This window comes from Pteropus vampyrus, unplaced genomic scaffold, assembly GCF_000151845.1.
Source record: "Pteropus vampyrus isolate Shadow unplaced genomic scaffold, Pvam_2.0 Scaffold66, whole genome shotgun sequence".
Taxonomy (NCBI): domain Eukaryota; kingdom Metazoa; phylum Chordata; class Mammalia; order Chiroptera; family Pteropodidae; genus Pteropus; species Pteropus vampyrus.
This window is the reverse complement of record NW_011888847.1, coordinates 3,168,490-3,188,913: the sequence shown is the minus strand read 5'-3', so window position 1 is coordinate 3,188,913 and position 20,424 is coordinate 3,168,490. Positions and strand designations below refer to the sequence as shown.

Sequence of the window (20,424 nt, the reverse complement as noted above, 5' to 3'; positions counted from 1 at the left end):
GAGGAAAGCAAACTAGAAAAGGATGATAATAAGTTTGCTTGTAAATAGGTTGAATTTTAGATAATTGTGGCTCCAAGCATAGGTGCCCAGCACAAAGTTAGAAGTTTGAGATTGGCATTCTGGAGGAGACGTCCGGGCTGGAGGCCAGAATGTCAACAGGATAGGAGTAGATGAAGTGACCTAGACAGAGAGTGGACAGAGGCAGAAGAGAAACAGAGCAAGGCCTAAACCTGGGGGGACAGACAGGCGTAGGAGGTGGCATAGGCCAGAAAGGCAGGGAGGAGAGAGTCGAGAGGAGGGCTGCATCCTGCCTTGAGATAACTGAGAAGAATGAAAATTAAGGAGACTGTTAGATCTGACAGCTGATGTTTGTCCGAAAGGCTGATTGTGAGAAAACTCTCAGGGAAGTGATGGGGGCAGAATCCAAATTCCAAGAGGTTAAGGAGATAAGGGGGTGACGTGGAGGTAAGACAGTGAGGATGAGCTCTTACTCTTGAAGAGTTCAACAGGGAGAAGGGAGAAGGAATGGTAACCTGAGAAAACAGAGTAAAGAGAAGGAATTTTTAGTTAGGAACACAGAAAAGAGAGGATGATTTTTTGATGAACCGATTTCTAGAAAAGATGGCAGGCTGTGGGATTGGTAGCAGGGAGAGAAGGAGAAGCTTAACTGAGACTCTTAAAGGAATCTTGAGAACAATATAAAAGAGTCATTGTGTGAATGAAGTCTAAATCACATGGAGATTTTTAATTCACGAAGGTCGCTTTTGCAGTGGGCTCCACAGCCCTCCCTGAAGCTGACCTGTGTGGACAGAGGGTTTTATGATTATTGACCTCTGCTGTATCCTACTGACATGGGGCCTGAAGGCTCATACCCTACCTTGATAACTTCCCCATAGTTTGTCTGGCTTTATTATGTTATGGCTGTTTCCAAAACGAAGGGATGGCTCTAACATCCCAGATGGGCTTTCTTTAGCCCAAGAAGTAAAGCCAAGCAAAATGTCTCATCTGGAGAAAACAGAAGTGTTATAGGAGCCTGAACCTAGAAAAAACAGCAATTTTCCTTCCGTCACCATCCAGGGGAACAACTATGCTTTTCCCCTCATCCCTACCTCTCTCTAGATCTGAATTTCTAGATCTGCATCTGAATCTAGGAGGTGAGACAAGAGTGAGGTGAGATCTGGAAGTCTGGAGTGTGTGACCTCAACCCCTTGCTTTGCTTATTGGGTACCAAAGATGTGTCTGTCTAGTTCCTTGCTAAGTGCTAACAGATACAAGAGTGATGCGTTTCCTGCCTTCATGGTTCTTACGTGGGACTTGGAGCCTGTGCTACACAGGTAGGGGAGACAAGGGTTAGCTGAGAAATTCATAGGTGTTAGTTCTGTGGTTCAGAAAGGAGAGGCAAGGTCAGCATTGGCTGGAGTGGTTGAGAACAGCTTCATGGAAGACAAGAGCGGGACGTTGAAAAATGGGTGGTTCGCACAGATAGGAAAAAAAAATTCAATAGCATCTAGGATCAATGCCCAACATGCTGAAAATGGTGTGGCATGCTTATGACACGATGAGGAGACTCGCCAGACTAAAGGGGATTGTACTTAGGAGTGAATTGTGATCAGATAGGATGAACCTGGATTGTGGAGGGCTTTGACTACAAGGCTGAAGAGTGTGGACTTCTTCCTGAGAGTGACCGGGAGCTCCTGGAAATTATAGAAAAGGGGTCACATGAGGAAGCTGGTGTTTTGGAAAAAGAATGCCTCTCCTTTGTATTTCAGTTTGGCTGTGAAGCGCTAATGGCCTCATGCAAGATGCGTTGGCCGTGTTCCCTGCCCTTGTGGAACTCACCAGAAGGCTGTCCTTCCTTCCTGTTTTTCCTCGCTCTGTCAGGAAACTTCCCCAGGAGCTTAGGTTTATTTCTCCAAACTGTGCAGAACGCAGGTTATTGTACAGCTTGAGGGAGAAAAACCTGTTTTTCAGTTTTTCTCTTCTTTTCCCCTGGACATTGGTTTGTTGCCCTTAGCCCCTAAGGATCTCGATGATATTCCTCTTTGAATTTTTCCAATTTCCACAATGATTTTAATGAAACCACCCACAGAAGAGAACCCAGTCTGGAGGTTGAGAGGCTGACTGCATTCTGATCTTTCTCTTCTTTCCTTCAGGGAAGTGGCATATGTGTTCGATAAACGTACCGCCACTTAACAAGGTAACTGCCCATCATGGAGCTCCTTGAAGAAATCTTAAAATAACAAAATAGAACATGTGCCATGCTTGCGGGATGCAAGGGCTTGCGGGGAGCAGAGAAAAGAAACAGATTTTAATGTTAGCCTGACAAGAGTTTATTATACACATCAGTGGTTAAAATAATTACTTTTTTAAATTATGAAAAAGGCTTTCCGGGGCCCTGTTAAATGGCAGCTGAAATGCCTCGCGATTGATTTGCTGGGGCCACAAAAGGGATACTTTGTTTCTGCAGATACCTGAGGGAATTTTGGCAGGAGGCAGTGAATGCACCCATTCTCTCCCTGTCCTCAAATTTCATGTTTAGATTGAGATACTTTGTGTGTCTTTACTCTCCTGTTGGCTTCCCCGATTTCTCCATTTCACATCTTGGGTTTGCCGTTGTCCGCCGCCCCCCCCCCGCCACCCTGCGCCCCACATTCCATAGCCCTCGGGAGAGAATCCACAGGGCCACATGGCAGATGAAGGGGCCACTTGGCATCATTTTCTAGACTCATCACAGAGCTCGAAGAACCTCTAATCCGTGTAGATGAGGACAAGGAAGTGACTGTTCAGGACACTCACCATTTGGTCACGTGTCTGATCATGTGACCACAACACCCCCAAACCCTTCTGCTCTGCCAGCCCTGCCACAGATCTTCTGTTCTCTTTCTGGGAACCTGAACCCCACTTCCTTTTTGTTTTGGACCTCCTTTCCCCCTTGGCTTCTGTACCTGCCAAAAAGGTCCATGTTTGATATGTTGCTGAAGGCAGATCCTTTTCTGATGACTGTCTCATTCATGCCTGTGGTGATATGGAGAGTTAGCCCCTGAGATTAATGGTGGATTTTGCTTTAATACTCAGGAGGATGCCTCCATACAAAATAATGTGCTCTGATGTAGCTGACAAGTGATTTGTTTCGCCTTTTGAAGCCAATGGTCTGCTGGGGAGGGCCTGGGTGGTGGGGCAGGGGGTGCCTCCCCGCTGGCCTTGCCCTGCCCTCTGGCCACCCACGTTTTGCTTTGCTGTGGTTCCGAAAGGTGTTTTTGAGCTCTGAAGAACTGCGGTCTGGCTGATGCCATTGCCCTTTCTGCCTGCTAATGGTGCTCTGATCCTCTATTGGTCTTGGCCAAAATTTGGGTAAGAATCCATTTTCTTCTTCATTTTAGCCAGGATAGATAAGGACAATTACTGTCAACAGCCAAACCAACGTGGAATTAGAAACTCGAACCCTCTCTTTCCCCAACAAAAGCGAAGAATTTGGAGAGCAAACTGGGAGCAGACTTCTTCTTTTTACTCAGCGCGGACTGGTAGGCACCATGTAGGTGGCATCTCCAGCCCCATTTTGCACCTAGCCATGGCTACCTCCCACCTCAGATGGCTTCCGTGCAAGTGCCGTCTTCACCTGGAGGCCCTTGACCCTCACCTGCCTCCATTCCCAAGAGCTGACTGGAAGTTTTTTCCTGTTTCAGAGCCCCATCCTTCCTTCGAGGATCCTATTTCTGGATTGAATGGTCAGACCAGCTCAGCTGACCACCACAATTCCCGATGCGCTACTTTTTGATGAATCAGTACCTAGATATTCCTACAGGCAGGTGGTATTCGTCCTTAGGTTCTTTAATTGTATATGTATTTGTTTTTTTTTTTACACTGAAAGTAATTGAGAACATTAAAACTCTTGAACACTTTATTGTCAGCTAGAGTGACTGGAGAACAAACAGCCTTTTGACAGTAGAAAGAGATGTTTCCAATGAGCTACCGATCATGTGTCATCTCCCTGTAGACTTATTTTTCAGTTTCCAGGCAGCTACAGTTAGAGTGGACATCGGTCCAATGCTGGATTATTTTCCACAAATGCTCTGTTGGGTGCCGCATGCAAATGTAATGTTTGGCTATGTGATGGGCAGCCCACACTCATTTTGTAGGCAAGCTTCTGGACAAGTGCTTAAAATAGGATTTTGTAAGTGATTATTTCCTTTATAGATTTATGTTAAAGTACCCAGATTACTGGTAGGTGAATTTGGTGGAAACTTTTTTTTACCAGAATTCCAAATTGTATTTAGAATCTTATTTTAGTGAAGTTAATGTAACCTGACTTGATATAAAACATAACTCTGCAGTTGGGGGTGTGAGTGAAAGAAAGGGGCCATTTGGAGGAAATGCCACTCTCCACCCCCACCCCACGTTGACCTAGGGCTGCGGCTTCTTGGGGTGGGGGTGGGGGGCGGCTGAGAGGCTCGGATTTTGCCCAGCACCTCTGCTAATCAGGTAGAGCTCAAGTAAACAGTAAGTTAATGGACTTCCCAGATATTTGCATTTCAGCAGCTGTTGCAAACAGCAGGGAGCATAGGAAAAAAATATAAAAGAAGAGAAAAAGGAAGAGGAAAGAGAGGACAAGAAGGGGAGGGAGGTCTGCAGTGTAAGCAGGAAACCACGAGGATGAAATTCAGTTTTTCAAATCTAGGTTTTCGTATGTGGGTGTGATGCCAACTGCTTGTATCCTAGGAACTCATCTGGAAAAATAGCCAATCTGAGAAAACCCTGAAGGTGACCGAGGGCAGCCATGTGGATGAGAGCTGTCTGGTTTTCTTAGGGTCTGGTTGTATATGTAGAGGTGAATGGAACAGGCATTACGTAGAGGTGTATGTGTGCTTACTCCCCTTTTGAGGGAATCAACATTCATGAATTTAAAAATTCACTGTAGTGTTAGGTTAAAATTTATGTCTTTTCAAGGGAGTGGTAACAAATTATACCTTGTCAACTAATTACAAGGCCCTTTACAAACAGGCCCCTGGTTTTATCTTTTTAGCTTTATCTATTTCTATTTGTTGGACACCCTACACCGCAGGCAAGTGGTGTGGTTTATGTTCCCACAATATATTTTTCTTTCCCTCCTCTTGCAAACTCTGCCTCACATCTCCCCTCATCCTCCTCCCAGAGATGTCATGCCCTAGTAGCCCGTTATACTCATCTCTGTTGGGGCATTGACCCTACTGCCCTCTCATTCCTTGTCTATGTCTCTCTCGAGTTTAGATGCTAGGATATAGGAACAAGATGAGCTTCTTTTTTTTCCCCGTCAACTCATGTCTCAAATTGTTCCACTGAGTGTAAGAACTCAGTAAAGGTTGGCTGAGTGAAGGCACGAATGAGTTCTAATGTATTACAAAGTGAAAGAATAAAGGAATGGTCCGATTCCTTCCTCATTGGTACTACACAGAGACCCTTGGTTGAAGGGCTGCTGGTAGGGGGAGGCCAGTCCCCATGCTGGGTCACTGTAGAAGTGGCTCTGCTGTCCTTACCTATACACAGGACAGGCTTACTGTAGCTGCGGTGACTGTATAAATCTGATCCCAAGGAAGCTTGCTATGTTTTTTATGGTCTTAGAGGACTTCAGAAGCACACTGGGTATGTGTAGTATACAGAGTTGGGTAGAATGTTAAAGGTAAGAAATCAACTCCTCAGCAGGTAGTGGCTTTGAGAAGAGAGTGTTGTTGCTGCCCACTCATGAGGAAGGTGTGAAGTAGAAACCCTTCTTGGGACCTGGGAAAGTGCTAGTTAGAATGTCGCCTGCTCTTATGTCTGTAGGGAGTGAAGACACTGGTTTCAGACACTGACGAGGGCTGGATGCAGTGTGGAGTGGGGCTGAGGAGTTGAGGGGGTAGTGCTGGGTGATTCTCTGGTTCTCAGTGATTGTCAGGCATAGGCTGAGCTGTGTTGGGAGTGAAGTAGCTGGGCCCAGCCTGTGGAAGACGTGGGTCACAAGGTTGATAACTGCACTTAACTAATCAGGCTTCTTGAGGCTGAGGATGAAAGGGCTACCTGAGTTTTCCTTCTAAGTAGCAGAGGACTAACCTCTGAGACCGTACTGAGAGCCAGGGGCTACTCTCAGGTGAGAATCCAGCTGTGAGCAAAGCAGAGAGGTCCTTGCCCTCTAGGAGCTCCCAGTCTGATGGCATAGAGAGGTATCTGTCAGATAATCCCAGAACAAATGGAAAATCGCAAAGGTGATGAGAGCACTGAGGGAGAGAAAGATGGTGTGTTGAGATCCTGTGGTCGGGGGTTTTGACCTGGTCTGGGAGGTCAGAGAGCTCCTTGGGGTCAGGACGATGGAGCTGAGATGTAAAGGAGGAGAAAGAGTGGTTGGGTGGAGGAGGGAGAGGAGATCTGAAGCAGAGGGAACAGTTGCAAGAAGGATAGTACTGTTGTTTTTTGATGTGATGGATTTCGTCAAGATATTCAAGTCTGTGCTTCTGTTTGAGGATAATCTAGGAAATGAAACTGAACCTTTCTTGGATTGGGACATTGTAGGACCTTAAGGTCATCATTCTCTCTCATAGGTGGGTGTTATGAGTTGAATTGTGTCTCCCCAAAAAGATATGTCGAAGTCCTAACCCCCAGTTCCTCAGAATATGAGGTGGAAGTAGGGTTTTTGCAGATGTGATTAATTTATGATGAGGCCATTAGGGTGGGCTCTGATCCCACATGACTGGTGCACTTATAAAAAGCGGGTATTTGGACATAAAGACAGTCATAGGAAGATGATGGCCATATGAAGACGGAGGCAGGCATGGGAGTTATGCTACCACGAGACAAGGAAGGCCTGGGGCTGCCAGAAGCTGGAAGAGGCCAGGAAAGATCCCGTCTTAGAGGCTTTGGAGGAAGCATGGCCCCGCCAACAGCTGGTCTCAGACTTCTAGCCTCTCGAACTGCAGGACAATACATTTCTGTTGTTTTAAGCCACCCAGTTTGTGGTTCTTTGTTAATGCAGCCCTAGGTAGGAAACTAATACAGTGAAGAAGGGAGGAAAGTGAAAGGTTGTGTTGAAAATTGAAGGTAGTTCATTTACACCCAGAACATGGCCTGGAACATAATAGGTGCTCAATGAACTATTGTTATCTTACTGGGTCGAAAACAGTGGCAGGTTCCATTTTGTTTTATGGGTTGTGTGTGTTTGTGTGTTTTGTTGTTTTTGTTTTTGGAAAAACTGAAAGTACGCAAAAGTTAAATTGGGCTTCTTTATATGTGTATCACATTGGTATCCACTCTTTACTTCCGTATGTTAAAAAAAAATGCCCCGTCAGTTCACCTGTGGTGAGGTCTCTAGCCCTTTATCAGAGGACAGAGCTTTAAAATTCAGGTGCCTTGGAAGGTGGGTCACAGTGACCCACAGACACACTAACAGGTCAATGACTGATGCCCAGATCCTTTTGGGGGAGCAGTTTTGACCTGAAAAGGAGAGAGTACAGGGTAATAAAGGCCTGATATAAGGAAGAAGGCATTTCAGAAAGGATAATTCAGTGAAGAAAGCAAGTTTTGCCCACCTAGTAGGTTAACCTGCCATGGCCCCAGATGAAGGAAGAATTAATTAGCCTTATTGGTCCAGGCTGCTTCTCATTTCCACTTGAATTCCAGGCTGGTAAAGGCTCATCTTTTACATTGGTGTTTTAGAAAAACATCTGGATTCTTAGAGACATCTATGAGTCTAAATTATTTCCTTCCCTCCTCCCTTGGTTTCTAAAAATTAGGAATCACCATCACCAAGCAACTACAGAGATGAGTAAACTTGAAATGGGGAGTTACCCCCTGAAGGTGGATGCAGAGATCAAGCTGGTTTAGTAGCTGGTAAGGAGGCTTTGGTGTCAGGTGGCCTGGAGTTCTAGTCCTAGCTCTTGGACAAGTGATTTCCCTTTTCTCAGTGTCAGTTACCTCATCTGTAAGATAGAGATAATTCGTACTATTATAAGCAGTTCTTGTAGTGATAGTCAAGTGAGATACCATCTGTAAGTTGCCTAGTTGGTTGTTCGATGTGTTTATTCTGAGCTGTGGGCTTTATGCCTGCTGAAGGCTGATTTCTGGGATGTAGGTCTTTTCTTTCTACTTTATTTTATTCTAGCTTTATTGAGGCATGATCGACAAAAATAGTATGTATTCAGATTGTACAATATGATAATTTAATACGCATATAGATTATAAAATAATTACCACAATCAAGTTAATTAACATATCCATAACCTTACATATGTACCTTTTTTTTTAAATGGTGAGAACAATTAAGATCTACTCTCTTAGAAAATATCAAGTATACAATATGATATTATTGATTACAGTTGCCGTGCTGTACCTTAGATCCCCAGAACTTATTCATCTTAAAACTGAAAGTTTGTACCCTTTGACCACATGTCCTTAATTCTCCAAACCCAGCAAACAATGTTCTACTCTGGTTCTGTGAGTCTGACTTTTTTGGATTCTACATATGAGTGAAAATCATATGAGTGAAATCATGCAGTATTTGTCTTTCTGTGTCTGACTTATTTCACTGATGTCTTCCTCGTTCATCTGTGTTGTCACAAATGGCAGGATTTCCTTCTTTATTATGGCCGAATAATATTCCATTGTACATATGCACTACATTTTTAAAATCCATTCATCTGTCCGTGGATGTTAGGTTGTTTCCAAATTTGGGCTATTTAAAGCATCTAGTTCTGTACTTGGTCCCATAAATATTTGTTGAATGACTACTGAATGAGATTTAGCTAATGGTCTGCAACAGTGGTATCCAAATTTTTTTTAGCAGTAGGGATTCCCCTACCCTTTTCTTTATCAAAATAAAACTCTAGGGGAACCCCAGAACATATAGTATATCTAAGAAGAGCTTGTCTTATTGAAAGCAGGGCAAGGACTGTCTCTCTTTGTCCAATTCTCTTTCTTCATTGTCTCTCAAACGGTATCCCAGAAGGAGCATTTGAGAAGCTTACACTGAGAGAGTAGCGAGACATAAAACTCTACTGGAAATGGAAGGAATTTCTTTCTTTCTTTCTTTTTTTTCTTCAGGAAGTCCATTCTTAACCAAAAATCTTACAATTTAGCTGTCTTTAGTAAAGGTGGAATGTGCGGGGCCTCAGCTTCCGTGTAATTATTTTTTGCAACCCTGGTGACTTGTTTTGTATTCTCCTCCCGAGTTAGAGGCCCAATGCCATTTCCTTTCCTCCTAAATTTTATTCTGTAGCCAGTAAACAACTTGATTGGAAGCTCCTGGAGGGTTGAGCTTCATCTGGAATCTCCGGGGCTCCTCCTGTTGGAAGGACAGATGGGGGCCATCCATTTATGGAACTGATCCTTCTTCGGATTTGCTTTTGTTGTTCTTAATAGAAAGCTCTACTTGTTCCTGTAAAGAGTCTTTCCTAGAATATTTATTTTGTTTTGTTTTAAAAAAGACAATAATTGGCTTCTGTCACATTCTTTGGAAAACTATCTTCAACTATGCAGCCTGTTCAATTGCAACAAAACATTTATATTCTCTCATCCATATGCTCACAGAAGATAAAGCTGGGCTAACTTGTTTTGGAGTACAGATATTAACATGACAAATATGTCTCCAAATATCAAATAATTGGAACAGTGCAGATTTAAATTCCACCTAAATTTGGAGGCATTATTACTGACAACATCATTATTCCGTCCATCCATTCATCCATTTATCTATCTATCGACCATTTATTGAGCATTTACTTGGTGCCGGCCCAGAGACCCATGGATGATACTTATCTGCACAGAAAAAGGCCGAGGAAGTCATGGCAGGGAGTAGCATGTAGTATTTGAGATTATTAGCATTTTACCTCCATTTAATTCCATTTAGTGTTTTTAGGATTAAACATAGGAAAAAAAACCTGTATATGCCTCTTCAGTGTAGTATATCTGAAGGACACTACTGGTTTGCTTGCTATGTAGGGGTTGCTTTTCTGGTTTGTAGATTGTTCCTTTTCATTCTTTCTGTCTTTCGAATATTCCATACCTTTGGACTATGTCCCTCTCTCTTCAGAGACTGGGTGGTTGAAGAGTGACAGGAAAGTAGGGTTAAGCCTTTAGTTTTGCTTTTTGTTAGCAAATCCTAAAGTGACTCTTCTGTGCAAAATATGACTTGGGGTCTTTGGGTTTTCCTGAACCTGGCACTGTGGTATGGTGGTGACATGGCCTTTACCAGCAGACCTACTTGCTTCTCAGTACTAACCCCGCCTGTCACTATTTAGGTTTCTCATGTACCTTCTCTGAAAAAATGAGCATCACAATTCCAGTCTGTAGCAATTTTGTGAGAATTAAATGCCTGGTATGGTGTCTGGAATGTGCGGATACTCAGTAAATGTCAGTCTCTTCCTCCTCCAAGTTGTCAAGATAACAAATAAGATAACAAGATAACGAAGTTTTAAGAACTGATAATGTAGTTCAGTGCTATACTTTAAAATTCTGTTGTAGGACGTGGTTCCATAGTGTAGTGGTTAGCACGTCTGCTTTACATGCAGAAGGTCCTGGGTTCACACCCCAGTCCATGGTCTACAGCCGTGCGACCTTGAACGAGCCCGATGTCGGCTTCTTGGAAGCTAAGCAGGGTCAGGCCTGGTTAGTACTTGGATGGGAGACCACCTAGGAAGACCAGGTGCTGTAGGCATAAATAATAAATAAATAAATAAACAAACAAATAAATAAATAAATAAAATTCTGTTGTAACTTATGTACTTACCATTACGGGGCTATAAAATTTGGCTTAGGAAGATCAAGGGTCGAGAGAGTGGTCTTGACCTTACGTACTAATGTATAGTGTGACCTTCAGTCATTCTTGACCCCTCTTTTGTTCCCATTTTACCATGTGTCGGATGGGTGCCTTCAGGGTCTCCTTTTATCCCCAGGGCAGCTGTGCGGCACAGATGAGATAATGGAGTGAAGTATTTTGCGAAGTATAAAGCTTACAAATGCCTAACTGTCATCACTATTTAGATATATCGAAATTAAATTTCAGTTCCTCGCTCAATATCTTTTTCAGAGGCACATCTTTTCACACCACATTTAATGTAGACTTTGTCCCTGGATCCATGGAACTTGGCTCTGTGTAACTCTAGGGACCTGAACTATTGTCTCACTCTTGAGACATAATTTTATGTGGGAAGAAGCAGCAACCTTTATTTCACCTGCTTAAAACTCTAGTTGCAGAAAAATTTGGCTCAGACTTTCCAAAATAAACTCACCTTTGGGTTGAGGCCAGGAGTGGAAAATTTTAGCTGGAAACAATGGCTTGTCAAAAAACATAGGAGTGACGACAAATTGGGGCATATGTACCTATCACAGGAGGCTGCGTGTAACCCACCATACCATCCCCTGCCATCTCTGAGTATAGGTTACAGGCTCAATAGAAGAAGAGAGGCAGGAAAAATCTTAGCAATTTTTGTTTTTTTCCATTGTCAGACCAACCTCAAGACTTTGGCTTCTGGTGTGATGGGTGGACTTGCTTTCATTTTGTGAGTTTGATAGCATTTGACTAATTATTTCTCTCAGCTGAATATCCTTTGACATGATAGTGACATAGGTAGCTTTATCACATATAATTCCTATAATCCACGAATGTCAAAAGAAGATACTTATTTTCAGATCAAATGCTGCTGACCTGATTAAGCCTCCTGTCTTGCTTCGGAGCTGAGGATAATGAGTTTGTCCAGTGCAGTGGCTGGTGGAAACCGTGGGCTTTTTGAAGATAGTTCTGAGCCGGGGTGCTGAGCTTTTATAATCATCAGATGCATCAAGTTAGATGTGTGCTTTGGAGCTTGTGTCTGGCTTTCCATTCTCTGTTCACTGTCGCATAGGTCATTCTAACAGAAAAAGGGCTCTCTGGCCCTCTTTGAATTTTCCATTGTTTGAAGGCCAGAAACCATTTCTGCCAGGGATTTCACCTGAACAGAAGCATGTCCAGGTGAAAGCTTGGGGGATGCGGCAGCATGAGAAAGAGTGGGAGCCCTGGGGAGAAGGGCTCTGAGTTGATGCTGGCATAGAAATGCCATGGGGCTGGTGGGAAGGATAGTACTTAACAGCTGCTGTCATAGTTGGCAAGAGAAGGAGACTGAAGAATGAAATATTACACAGAATTGCCCTAGACTCTCGATAGAAAACTTTTTTCCCCTTTGAATAGATGAAGTACATGCCCAGTAATGGTAATGAGAAAATGAGGCTCTGAACATGCCTTGTTTTTCTTCATTCTCATCTTCCCCTTCTTTTTCCTGAGTCTTCCACGCCCTCGTTCAGGCCTTAGCCTATGGTTCTGCTAGGTCAGTGGGACTTGAAGCAGGATCTGTCACCAGTCTGGAAAGACAGGTATCCGGAAACTGGGACTCAGTCTTTGCAAGAGTCAGACTGGAATCCAGAATGATCTTTGCTCTTGTTTCGGCTTTGAATTAGGTTGTGTCCCATTCTCTGCGGTCTCATCTCAGTGATGTCTTCTCTCCTGTTCATCCTGAGGTAGAATTTCGTGTTGGCTGCAAGACAGGTTGGCCCCACCCCCGGTGAATTAAATTCTAGCAGAAAGAAAATGGGAACCCCTGTCATCCATGTGCGAGAGAATCTGAGAACTCTGCAGGTGATTCATAGGTTGGAAATTTGATCATCAATAGCAAGAAATACCTTTCATTTGAACTGTGTCTTTAGTTACCAAAGTGCATTTTGTACTCCTGTGAGGACGAAACCGGGGTTCAGGGTGGTTAAATGATTTGCTGATGATCCCAAACTGAATAAGTGATGATAGACCTCAACCTGTTTTGCCTTTCACAGGTCAATGGGAAATAGAATCGGTTTTTTACTTTTACTTGGAACTAGCTCATTTTCCCTCAGGGACTGGGGTCTGGGCCAACTGTAGAATTCTGTGATTTTTGGACTATGTATCCCTCAGTCTGCATCTGAGCCTGCGAGAGCTGGCTTCCCATGAACGTAGTGGAGGTCCCTCATGGACCACAGTTCATTATTTCACACACACATCACATATCCTTGATTAGAGTGTGTGTCCTAGAACATACCAGACCTGTATCTGGCATAGGCCTGTGCCGAGAGTGCCCATCTCTTAAATGCGGAGGCTGCTGCATTGCTTCTACTTGTCAGGATGGAGCCCTAGCCAAGACTGTAATTGTTATCAAACATCTGAATTTGCTAGAGATGCAGGAAGGGTGAGTGGATAATAACACCTTATATTCCTGTACAAAGCGTTATACTTTCCAGAGCCATTTAAATGTTGATTATCTCATTCTAACTTCAGAACAGCCTTTATTATCTCCATTTGACAGATGGGGAAAAAATGGAGACACAAAGAATTTGTCACTTGCTCAAGGTCACAGAGCAAACTAATAGCTGTCTTTGCTTTTTGCTCTTTCCCCTGTGCTGGCCTCTTTTGGGGGAGCAGCTTTCTGTCCCCTGAAGTCAGGAGTGTTTGTTCCCTTCCAACATTTTCCCTGGACCCCTGCTTCTGAGATGCTACAGTGGGGAAGGAGGAAATGTTTCTTCTGTGGCTTCTCATATCTGCGGGACACAGTTCCTGACAAATATGAAATAAAATGGAAACAGCTTCTGCTGCCTTTCCACATACGTGATCTGCGAGTCTGCCTCTGATGTGAGAGCTAGGCGTGGAAGGGAGGATGGCTTCGGCTGTCCCTTTCTGGGTCCTCCTCCCGACCCCTCTGCCCTCCAGAGCTGGGAAGTGGACCTGGAATACCAGGTGCAAAGCTCCAGTTAGCCAGGCCGCAGCGTTCCTGCCACATGGCTTATGCTTGGCTCCCCTGCAGATATCTCATTCACCTCCTCTCCCTATTCAGCAAGTATATTGGGGACCTACTCTGTGACAGGCCATGTACAAGGGATGCTGGGGATGCTGCAGGGAGTCACCGCACAATTCTTACTCTCAGTGAGTTCCCAGCCTGGTCCAAGTCCATCCTTGTCCTTTTCCCCTGTATATCACAACTTGGATATAGAGGGCCATCGGCTGCCCCTTTTAAGTCTACCTGGGCAGAACAAGTTGCTCACTTAAGATGGGACCAGGATCAGGACCATCAAGTGCCTCAGAGCACAACTGTGAGGTCAGTTGTAGCAGAAATGGCCTATGTGTCCACTAAAGTCTCTTCTTTCCATTTCCTGGGCAGACAGCTTCCCTTATGGACAGATGTGGCCATGTGGCTAAATCCTGGCCAGTGGAAGGCAGATGAAAGAAATAAGTGCCTCTTCTAGGCCAGCCCACAAAGCCCTCTTGAGGCAGTGCCTTCCCTCTCCACTGGTGTGAAGGAGCCAGTTGTCATCTTGGGGGCCATAGGTTGAGGATGGCAGAGTTACAAGGGGTCTCCAAATCTCTGCTTAGAGGAGAACCACTCCTGTGTGGATAGCTGCATACGGCTAGGACTTCAATTGCATTGAGCTACTGAGATTTGGAGATTTACCTATTTTCCTGATGTGCCGATTTCAGGGACAGAGATGCTGGTTTGAGTCAGGAACATGGAATCAGTCTGGACGAGACAAGTGAGATTGTGGAACTTCTTGGGCTGCTTTTTCTGGACTAGTGCCCAGGCCTGAGCCACTTCTGGGTGTGAAAGCATAGGAAGTGAGGAACCCCCAGTCCTCACTTCCCAAAGAGGGAATTGGGCCTGAGGCCTCTAGGGACTGTCAGAGTTTGGTGGCAGGTGCTGGTCAGCATTACCCTGGGCTGGGACTGGCGCACTAGGAGGCCCTGCAAGGCCAAGGTGGCAACTGCTTTAGCCAGATTGAGACCTGGACGCTGGGCTGTTAGCCTTCCTGGAGCAAGGCCAAAAGGCCGATGTGGTGGAAGATGGCCCGGCTCCAGCAGCTCTTGACTTCTGCTTCGTTCCCCACACCAGCCAGCTATGTGACCTTGGACGAGGCCCGTCTATGGCCCTCAGCATGATTCTTTTCCTGTTCAGTGGGCTGACTGTGGGCTAGATGATTTCGGATATTTCTGGGTGTTTGAAAATTTAAGTGCAGACTACACCTTAGTTGTTTCTAGAGCTCCTGGACTACCCCATCCATCCCTCCCCGGATTCCAAGGCTGTGAGTGTGCCTTAGTGTGGTTGCTGTGCCATGTTGTTGAATAGCACTTCTATTTTTCCCTATGACCCTAAATCAGAGGCTTCCAACTTAAACAATTTAAACTCTTTTAAAAGAAACGGAAACTTCTCATTCCCAGTTCCTGCCTCCATGAACCTGGATATTATGGCCTCCTCCACCATCAGAGTGAGATGTCTCCTGTTTCCTCCAGAGCATTTTTCTTATTTAATAAACATATACAGTAATGCCTCAGTGTACAGCCCTGTATGCAGAGCTTTCTATATATTAACTCATGTAATCCTCATAACACCCTGAAGAGGTAGGTACTGTCATTCTCCTCATATGACAGGTAAGAAAACTTAGGCCTGGAGAGATTATAGAACATGCTGAGGCTCCTAGCTTGTAAGCGGGAAGACTGGGACTTGAACCCAGGGTCCCAGCTAGCAAGTGGGAAGACTAGGATTTGAACCCAGGGGATCTGACTTTGAAGTCCGTGCCCTTGATCTTTGATCACTGTGATACGCAGCCTCTCCTAAGCGCTCCTTCGCAATTTGCATCCCCCAGAGCCTCCAATAGATTCTACTGGGGGTCTTGCTCTCCTGCTTCAGAATCACTGCCTTAGATGGTTTGGTCTCAGCTGAATCCTAGTGAATTTATTTTTTAGCTCTGTTTTCTTCTGTAAAATTTTCTGCATGTTTTCCTCCTTATGAAGTCTGTCTATAGATTAATGATTCCTTGATCAGGCCCCAGGCCAAGACTCTCAGTTCTGAGAGGTGGCAGAAGAAGGCTCTGGACATTGTGGCTCCAGCATGGCCCAGAATGTGCTTGGGGCCTGGGGAGCGGCTGTCAAAGGGATTTACAGCTGTTACTAACTGACATCTTGTTTTTGCCAGGACCGATCAGCAAAGCCTGGGCCTGACTGAGATATCATTGTTTGCCACCCCTGTTCCCAGGGCTGAGGCCGGCAGCCCCTCACCCCTACGGGATGGGGGTGTTTTATTGCCTGGCTGACAGGGCCTGACTTGTTTGCCAGGCTGAGTTAGCGGTGCTGGGATAGAGGAGGCACTTGCCTTCTCTCCTCTCTGCTTGCATTGGGTGGGAAAATCCCACAAGGCAAAACCCAGTCCACCTACTTTACTTGTCTGCTACTCTTAGTGTTTAGCCTTCCTTCCAGGTTGCTGTTTCCTTCTCGTCCCCTTCCTTTATTTTTTATCATTTTAAAATGAATGGAGAGAGTGGTGAAGAACACAAACTTCGCAGTCACGCAGACCAGGTTACATTTTGCAACTCTGCTGCTTACTAGATGTATAACCTTGGGCTAAGTACCTGTCCTGTCTGTGTCTCAGTTTTCTTATCTGCAAAACAGACATAAAAAGAGTCCCTAGCTCATAGAATTATTAGACAAAAGTAATAAGCAATGGCCATAAGGCACTTACCACAGTGCTCGGATGTAACAAGTAAGAGGCCCTGGACACCATGCCCAGCCAGGAACAGGAACCAGGGCCAGATGCAAATTGCAGCTTCCTTAGTTACTACCTCTCTGTGATCTGGTGTAAATTATTTAACCTCTCTGTGCCTCAATTTCCTCACCTGTAAAATGGGGATAATTAAAGTCCTTATTTCACAGGATTGTTATAAGGATTAAATGGATTAGTATTTGTAAAGCACCTAGAACAATGCCTGACAACTAGCAAATGCTCTATTTTTGTTAAATAAAATATAAAAGTGCTCAATACATGTTGGCTATTATTTTTATTATTTTCTCATTATTACTGATAACTTTATCATAGCCCCTGTAGAGGAGGCAGGACAAATACTATTATTTACTCTGCAGGTGAAAGGTTAGGTGATGGGAGCAGATCCCCTCTTTAGTCCCACACTGCCACTTGCCTGAACAATTAAATCTCCTCACTGGTCTCTGTGCCCCCAGGAACTCCTGTCAGCCTCTCGCCAGCCCACCTACTGCCTGACCTGTCCTCTAGACACCCAAATCTGATCATGCCATTACCCTGTTTAATGCTCCCAGTGGAGACGTGTCCTGCTGGTGGCCTTCAGGGAAGTCTCCCCTCCTGGGTAAGACCTATGAGGCTCTTTGGCCAATTGGCCTTGGCTGATCCCACCAACCTTTACAGTCTCTTCATAACCTGTCATACCTCTTTGGCCTGGAATGGCCTTTTGCTTCTTCATCCAGCAAAGCCTTCATTCAAGTTCTAGCTCAAATATTTCCTCCTATTCCCTCTTATAGGATGGATCTGGACCATCCTCCCCTGGACTTCTAGCCACATATCTCTAGAATTCCATTGTATGGTACAGGTTTGTTTAAGAGATGGTCAACTGCTCCAGTACACTTCCCTTTCCTTGATGGGCAGGGACCGTGCATCATTTGTCTTTGTACTCACCCCACACACCTACCTCCTAGAGCCCGGAAGTACATCTGGCACATGGTAAATGCTAGAAGATTTTGAATAGATGACTAATGATGAGAACTACAACACCAGTGCCTTGCACCTCCAGGGCATGTCATGATCTCAGAGCTCTTATACCTTTGCACTTTCCTAGTCCTGATCTGTGCTGAATTTTCAGCGCTGTCTTCAGTAAGCCAGTTCATTTCCCAGGCCTCAGTTTCTCTACTGGTAAATGATCTGCAGTCACCCTCACCCCCAAAGATCTGGTAAAGGTGAAGTGGCTGATTATAGAAGAATGTGTTTGAAATGGAGCCCTGGACATAGAGAGGGCATCATTGTTTTGCATGTCTTGCCCTTGTACTCCATAGCCAATCACCTTGTCAGATGGGAGTAGCCACAGGAGAGCACAAGCTGCGGGGTAGTTGATAATGTGTATCTGTCTGTGCCCTACATGGTTGTGCAATGCCTGGTGGAAATGGAGAACTGTAAAGCTGCATTATGTCCTGTGTAGCTTCAAGGTATATGTCCTCCCACTGTATTACTGATCGGCACGCCAGGCCCATGGGGAGTTGCCTAGTGCACAGGGGAACCCTGGTATAAGAAAACTCAGTATACGAACATCCAAATCAAGACAACAGTGGGGGGTCATTAATGCAATCAAGAATGGTTCTTCATTTGAAGAAAGGATCCATGGGCTTTTATTTATATCAGAACCCATGAATGTTTATGGGTTGAAAAATTAAAACCTGCATAATAAAGTGCTTGGCAAGGAAAGGGGAAGACAGAAGACCCTAACCGTGATATTAGTGTCCACTGTTGGTGAATGAGAAATGAAGATAAAACAGCTCTGAAAAAGTGAGTCTCTCTGGAATTAGATCTGTATTTACAGGCATTCCATTTGGAGGCACCTGTTTCAGAATTTGGTCTGTGGTTTTAACAGAGGGACCCCATACAATGACTTTTATTCCATAAAGCGTTGGTTCTCACAGTTTTTACATTTCTCCTCTCCCTCTAATTGCCCGCCCCCCAAAAGGGGAAGGTATGAACTTAGAGTTATGCTCTTTTAATTTTACCAAGTAAGAATTTAAAAAATAAATTTACTATTATAATTATTTCATAAATGGAACATTTTAATTCGATGATTGAATGAGCATTTACTGAGAGCTAGTATGCTCTAAACACCATGCTAAGTCATGGCTGTTTAATGGCAGACAAGACAGGCATGTCCTCTGCTCCAATGGGACTTAGAGTAGGTGGGGGATCAACATGAAACAAGCCAACCAATAAGTGCACATTGTAAGAAGGGCTCAGAAGAAAAACAGGGGGATAAGATGAGAGTGAGGAGAGGAGGCTTGCCTTCCAGTAACATGTTCAGGGAAGGCCTCTTTGTAGACTTAATCTAAGACCGTGGGAGAGAAGGAACGGATATGGAAAGGGAGATAAGTGGTCCAGAGAGAGGAAGCTGCATGTTCAAAGGCCCTGAGGTTGGAAAGGACTTGATGTGCTTAAGATGGGCAAGAAAAAGTAGGACAGGCGTGTCTCAGAATAGAGGATGGCTCTTTAAATGAAATACATTCAGCTTTATGAAAAACTCAGAATAATGTCTGTCTTTCTGTCTTCTTTCCTTTCTCCCTGGCCTAGAAAAAGATTTTCTTGGCCCAGCACCGCTAAGTCTATTAAGGAAGTCATGTCCTTTCCATGTAAGGAGTTAGACTTAGCAGATCTTCCCTGATTCAGGGGATGGGTCTTGAGCCTGTCGAGGCTGTCCTGGAATCTCTTGGTGTTCTTAGAATCTAATTTCTCTGTCCCTCAGAACCAAAGCAGACCCAAGGCATTGGCCACTGGCCTGAGAGTATTAATAACTGTCATGTATGTGATTAAGCAGGTGCAGCCTTGTGGTCTGGGAGTTTGGGCTGAGTGGACAACCACAGGACAGCTCACCTCTTGGCCTCAGGGTTTCCAGCATTTGCAGGTTCCTCCCCAGGCTTCGTTGTTTTCCCTGAAACAGGCTGGAATTGTTCCCCTGCAGAAAATGAGACTGGGCTTCACAGAGCTTTTCCTCAGGCAAATGACTGAAAGCTTTGAAGTGAATGAATGTTCATTCACTTAACAAATATTTTTTAGCGCTGACTCTATGCAGCTGTGTGTGTGGCACCATCAAAAGCCTCTGGACTGTACTCTGTCATCTTTTGTTATGGACTGTCCCCAGGGTATTATTGGGCTTGTCACCTCTGCCAGGCTCAAGCTCCTGGTGGGAGGAGCTTCTCTTCTTCTGTCCTAACTCCCTCAGTGTCCAGTGCCCCTTGACATCCCAGGTAGGTGCTAGTGAATCTTAAATCATGTCACTGGACTTTTGGACCCTCAGGAAAATCAGTTAAAGGCATAATGGTTTTTCTCTCTGACCAATTTTGGCTCTTTCTTACCGAGGAAATCTCTCTCCTCCTGATTTCAGCCCCATTGTCCCTCATTGTCACAGAGCTTCTGAGGAGCAAGGGACTCTTACCATCTCTCCCAACGACTTGGCTTCTTCTGGAATTTTCTATTAGTGTCAGTCTACTGTCTCCATAGAAACAGACTAGTATATTCTAATGAGTTGAATCCCTTTCAGAAATAAATTCTGCATGGTGAAGGGATGAAGGAGGGGTAAGTGGGGAGGGGAAGACCATTTATGGATGGATTCGGAGAACCCCTTGCCTTATTTGAACCACCTTGGTCCTCACCGCCCTAGGAGGAAGGCTTTGTTAGCACCATTTTGTGGAGTAGGAAACTGAATCTTGGGAAGTAAACCTCCTTGGCCGAGGTCACTCAGCTTCTCAGTGGTAGAACCAGAGTCTGAGCCAGGGTCTGCCGTGTGTGTACACGACAACACGGTGCCTCATTTTCTCTGCTGAGCTAAGTGTTCTCACTGGTTCCTGGTGAATAATGACTTGGGGTAGGGGTCGCTCTTTTTTTT

At 44.7% G+C, this 20,424-nt stretch overlaps 1 protein-coding gene and 1 pseudogene across 1 annotated transcript in view; both read left to right on the top strand.

Moving 5' to 3' along the window:
* PRKCE (protein kinase C epsilon) overlaps positions 1 to 20,424 on the top strand; it is a 483,732-nt gene that overhangs the window by 36,162 nt on the left and 427,146 nt on the right. The gene's annotated exons all lie outside the window — the stretch shown is intronic.
* Positions 10,538 to 10,654, top strand: LOC111740638 (annotated as a pseudogene).